Source organism: Anabas testudineus, chromosome 4, assembly GCF_900324465.2.
Source record: "Anabas testudineus chromosome 4, fAnaTes1.2, whole genome shotgun sequence".
NCBI lineage: Eukaryota > Metazoa > Chordata > Actinopteri > Anabantiformes > Anabantidae > Anabas > Anabas testudineus.
In genome coordinates, this window is record NC_046613.1 from 25,578,941 (window position 1) to 25,584,940 (window position 6,000).

A 6,000-nucleotide genomic window follows, 5' to 3' on the forward strand; every position below is an offset into this window, starting at 1 on the left:
TCAGTTCAGTTCAGTTTAGTTCAGTTTAGTTTAGTTTAGTTTAGTTTAGTTTAATTCAGTTCAGTTTAGTTTAGTTTAGTTTAGTTTACTTTAGTTCACTATAGTTTACTTTAGTTTAGTTTAGTTTAGTTTAGTTTAGTTTAATTCAGTTCAGTTTAGTTTAGTTTAGTTTAGTTTAGTTTAGTTTAGTTTAATTCAGTTCAGTTCAGTTTAGTTTAGTTTAGTTTAGTTCAGTTCACTTTAGTTCACTTTAGTTTAGTTTACTTTAGTTTAGTTTAGTTTAGTTTAGTTTAGTTTAATTCAGTTCAGTTTAGTTTAGTTTAGTTTAGTTTAGTTTAGTTTAGTTTAATTCAGTTCAGTTCAGTTTACTTTAGTTTAGTTTAGTTCAGTTCACTTTAGTTCACTTTAGTTTAGTTTACTTTACTTTAGTTTAGTTTAGTTTAGTTTAGTTTACTTTACTTTAGTTTACTTTAGTTTACTTTAGTTCACTTTAGTTTAGTTTAGTTCAGTTTAATTTAGTTCACTTGAGTTGAGTTTAGTTTACTTTAGTTTACTTTAGTTCACTTTAGTTTAGTTGAGTTTAGTTTAGTTTAGTTCACTTTAGTTTACTTTAGTTTACTTTAGTTCACTTTAGTTTAGTTGAGTTTAGTTTAGTTTAGTTCACTTTAGTTTACTTTAGTTTACTTTAGTTCACTTTAGTTTACTTTAGTTTAGTTTAGTTTAGTTTAGTTTACTTTAGTTTAGTTTACTTTAGTTCACTTTAGTTTACTTTAGTTCAGTTTAGTTTAGTTTAGTTCACTTTAGTTTAGTTCACTTTAGTTTAGTTTAGTTTACTTTAGTTTAGTTTACTTTAGTTTAGTTTAGTTTAGTTTAGTTTAGTTTACTTTAGTTTAGTTTAGTTTACTTTAGTTTAGTTCACTTTAGTTTAGTTTAGTTTACTTTAGTTTAGTTTACTTTAGGTCGCTTTCACACCTACAGGATTTAGTTCGATTAAATCGGACTCAAGTTCGTTTTCCCTCTTGGTTCGGTTCGTTTTGTCCGGTGTGAACACGGTAATCGCACTCGAGTGCGGACCAAAACAACCGCACCGAGACCCCCAAAATGAGGTGGTCTCGATCCGCATCATCTAGCGAACTCTGGTGCGGTCCTCCTGGTGGGAACGCGTACCGAACCAAAACGGGACCAAACGCTATGAATCTCGTGTTTTGAGGACTTTGTGTAGTGTGTAGATTCACATTTCTTTCGTTTGTCCAACAAAAACATGCTGTCTGATTAATGGAGGACAAATGTGGAGACGTGAGGAGGTGAAGTGTCTCACAGACACCAGGTCTGATGACTCTGCAAGCGATGTAACGTAATAAACAATAATGAACGGGATGATCGATCTGCATTAACATTTATAGTTAAATCATCTCTCTCCTGTCACACAAACGTACAGTAGAACAACACTTTATCTTCTTCCTTTATTTACTTTTTATTTTCCGCAGCAGAAACAATCTGACCAATAAGAGGAGAGGACGTTCTTACGTAGTTTGAAGTGACGTGTTTTGGTTCGTTTGGATTTTTACTCTGTGTGAAACGAAACCGAACCGAAGAGAAACTGCTACAATGATACAAAGTCATCAACTGATTCGGACCAAAACAAACGAATTAAGGTGTGAAAGCGACCTTAGTTCAGTTTAGGTCGCTTTAGTTTAGTTCACTTTAGTTTAGTTCACTTTAGTTTAGTTTACTTTACTTTACTTTACTTTAGTTTTCTTTAGTTTAGTTTACTTTAGTTCAGTTTAGTTTAGTTTAGTTTAGTTTAGTTTAGTTTAGTTTAGTTGAGTTGAGTTGAGTTTACTTTACTTTAGTTTAGTTTAGTTTAGTTTAGTTTAGTTTAGTTTAGTTTAGTTTAGTTCAGTTTAGTTTAGTTTAATTCAGTTCAGTTTAGTTTAGTTTAGTTTAGTTTAGTTTAATTCAGTTCAGTTCAGTTTAGTTTAGTTTAGTTTAGTTTAGTTTAATTCAGTTCAGTTTAGTTTAGTTTAGTTTAGTTTAGTTTAATTCAGTTCAGTTTAGTTTAGTTTAGTTTAGTTTAGTTTAGTTTAGTTTAATTCAGTTCAGTTCAGTTTACTTTAGTTTAGTTTAGTTCAGTTCACTTTAGTTCACTTTAGTTTAGTTTACTTTACTTTAGTTGAGTTTAGTTTAGTTTAGTTTACTTTACTTTAGTTTACTTTAGTTTACTTTAGTTCACTTTAGTTTAGTTTAGTTCAGTTTAATTTAGTTCACTTGAGTTGAGTTTAGTTTACTTTAGTTTACTTTAGTTCACTTTAGTTTAGTTGAGTTTAGTTTAGTTTAGTTCACTTTAGTTTACTTTAGTTTACTTTAGTTCACTTTAGTTGAGTTGAGTTTAGTTTAGTTTAGTTCACTTTAGTTTAGTTTACTTTAGTTTAGTTTAGTTTAGTTTAGTTTAGTTTAGTTTAGTTTAGTTTAGTTTACTTTAGTTTAGTTTAGTTTAGTTTAGTTTAGTTTAGTTCAGTTCAGTTCATTATAGTTCGCTTTAGTTTCGTTCACTTTAGTTTAGTTTACTTTAGTTTAGTTTAGTTTACTTTAGTTTAGTTTAGTTTACTTTAGTTTAGTTCACTTTACTTTACTTTACTTTACTTTACTTTACTTTACTTTAGTTCAGTTTAGTTTAGTTTGTTTCATTTCGTTCGGTTTAGTTCAGTTTACTTTAGTTTAGTTTAGTTCAGTTTACTTTAGTTTAGTTTAGTTTAGTTGAGTTGAGTTGAGTTTAGTTTAGTTTAGTTTACTTTAGTTTACTTTAGTTTAGTTTAGTTTAGTTTAGTTCAGTTCAGTTCATTATAGTTCGCTTTAGTTTCGTTCACTTTAGTTTAGTTTAGTTTACTTTAGTTTAGTTTAGTTTACTTTAGTTTAGTTCACTTTAGTTTACTTTAGTTTAGTTCACTTTACTTTACTTTACTTTACTTTAGTTCAGTTTAGTTTAGTTTGTTTCATTTCGTTCGGTTTAGTTCAGTTTACTTTAGTTTCGTTTCGTTTCGTTTCGTGTAGTTTAGTTTAGTGTAGTTTAGTTTAGTGTAGTTTAGTTCAGTTCAGTTTAGTTTGGTTTAGTCAACCACTGGATTTTTCTGAACTTTTCCATTCGGGTTGTCTCCATCTCTGACTTTAACTTGAACTGTTTCTCAGGTTGCTGCATAGAGCTCTGTGCCACCGGACACCTGCCAGCCTCCACCGTACAAGTGAGAGTCGGGGAGGACGCCACCCTGCACTGCCCCCTGCTGGACAACTCCACCACCAACATCAACGCCTCCTCCACGGTCAGCTGGTACAGGAAGGTAGCAGGACAGCGTCCCCACCTGCTGCTTACCTTCAGGCCTACAGACGGCTCCAGTGTGAAGTATGGCTCCAGGGTTCGGCCCAGTAAAGTCTCAGCCGCCACCGACGGGTCTCTGCTGCTGCGCGGCTCCGAGTTCAGCGACTCAGCAGTTTATTACTGTGGGATGAGTCAGGGTCAGGGCGACGAGCAGCAGGGGAACCAGGGGAAGTCAGCTGATCCTGATCATTAGACCTTGAATGGACCATCTGACCTATACTGGACCATCTGACCCATACTGGACCTGACCTTGAAAGGACCATCTGACCCATACTGGACCATCTGACCTTGAATGGATCATCTGACTGATATTGAACCATCTGACCTTGAATGGACCATCTGACCCATACTGGACCTGACCTTGAATGGATCATCTGACTGATACTGAACCATCTGACCTTGAATGGACCATCTGACCCATACTGGACCTGACCTTGACAGGACCATCTGACCCATACTGGACCATCTGACCCATACTGGACCTGACCTTGAAAGGACCATCTGACCCATACTGGACCATCTGACCCATACTGGACCATCTGACCCATACTGGACCATCTGACCCATACTGGACCTGACCTTGAATGGATCATCTGACTGATACTGGACCATCTGACCTTGAATGGACCATCTGACCCATACTGGACCTGACCTTGAATGGATCATCTGACAACAGTTTTCCTTTGTTTTGTTGTGAGCTCATTTCATGTCTGCATCAGTTTTCAGTTTATTAGGAACACCCAGCTCACACTAAGTCAGTCCAATCCAGCAGCCCTGCACTAAATCCTCCTTCATGAAGCTGATAATATTGTCTCAGAGGAGTTGAAACTCGGCTAAACATGAAGAATGAATTCATGAAACATCTGTGTTTTTGTATTGCCTTTGTGTTCTCAGTAGTAACGCTTTAATTAACCTACTGTTAACTCTATTAGTCTCTGACATTTGTATTTTCATTTTCAACACAGACGGGAATAAATGTGAGTCTGTCATCTCTTCTTTCACTCTGTGTATGTGGCTCCTAGAATAACAACAGAAATGCTGTTCCAGCCCAGGTCGGTGACTTACAAACACTCACTTGTCCTGTGTTTCCAGGGAAAAGACCAGTTTAAAACTTCCAATATTCCGGTTAAGCGGACGGAGCAGACGTCCACCAACGTTTTTGCCTAAAAAAGTCTGTCACTACAAGTAGAAGTTAAAGTACTAGAACCTGAAGTTACTGATAACATAAATGTACAAGTCCAGTCCAGATGTGTGTAGCCTGAATCCATGAAAACGGCTTCTTAACACTGAGAACTGTTCTTTGTCAAACTGGAATTATTGTCACTCAAAGTCCAATCAGAATCAATACCAGTCCAGAACCTTGGAGCTCCTCATTACCTTAAACTGTCTCCTTGTTCCCTTCCCTTGCATCTTTTCCTCCTATTTAAGACACACTTTTAGAAAAAGGAGACGTCTTTTCAACCATCACCTAAAGTGACTTGAGCTGGAATTATAGAATTCACAGTTAGAATTCTATATATAATATATATAATACGATGCCCATTACTTATAACCTGACTCCTAAATGAGAACTCACACACAGTAAAGTTAATGTTAAAATAGTCAATTAAAAGTCGTATATCAAACATATCAGAATGATTTGAAATCATATTGAGGCCATGAAGAGTGTTTACATGTTAAATGTCCATTTGTTTATCAGCTTTGTATAAAACCCAGGAACGGGTGTAAAAACGTCTTATGAACACAATAATAATATAATATTCAAGGTCCAGGTGGTCGAGGTGTTTTTAATTCTCCTCTGAGCTCATTAGCTTGAAGAGAGGTTTCAGCTCCACAGACTGAAGCTGATCCATGATAATAATAAGAAATAGAAATAAAAACCTGCTGCACTTGTTGCTCTGCGCCTAGCTAACGTTCGCTAGCTACATATCAAGAAAAAGTTGAATAAAGTTTTTTATTTTGATTCTTTTTATTTGTTTGTTTGTTTATGTTGACAAGTGATTTCAATTAATAATAACATCTTGATAATGTGACAATTTAGTAAATATTATAAATATATTAGAATAAAAGTGGAGTTCTATAACTGTGCGACAGTGTAAATGTCAAATATGCAGAATATATATTAAAATAGAAGAGAATTACACCACCAGTAGAAATGACACCATTTCCATGACCAAATTATTTGTGTGGCACATTTCATTGACAAAGAATGGATTCGTCCGTTACTGTGATCTCTGGTTGGTTTTTTTTGGTGATTTCACAGCAGCAGACACCCGGGGACACATTCATCCCACGAGAGGAAATATTAAACCCAGACACACAGGTGGGATGAATAACAGTGTCAACCGTAACAAGATGTGGTCGCGTTACATTAACCAAACACACGAGGTGGAAATATGTAAATAGAAGTTTTCACTGATACAAATATGAGTATTCTGCACAATGGAGGATTTATTGTGTCTCTAACCATGTGATTTTGTCAACCAGTTTATCTGATGAGTAGTCATGGGTGGATTACTGAACACAGACCCCTGGGTCGGGGCCCCTGAATCAAATAAGTGTAAACATTTGTTGCTTCAACTCAGTTAAGAAACAAAAACAGGAAGTGTGTCTGTGCCCATTTTGTC

General features: G+C 35.2%; 1 protein-coding gene across 1 annotated transcript in view; it reads left to right on the forward strand.

The window, feature by feature from the left end:
- The window catches only part of LOC113152948 (survival of motor neuron protein-like), a 36,424-nt gene extending 32,062 nt beyond the window's left edge, over positions 1 to 4,362 (forward strand). Inside the window, exon 12 of the transcript XR_003297943.1 lies at positions 3,187 to 4,362. The gene's annotated coding sequence lies outside the window, so the exon portion shown is untranslated. The remainder of the gene's footprint in view (positions 1 to 3,186) is intronic.
- Positions 4,363 to 6,000: the final 1,638 nt, after the last annotated feature.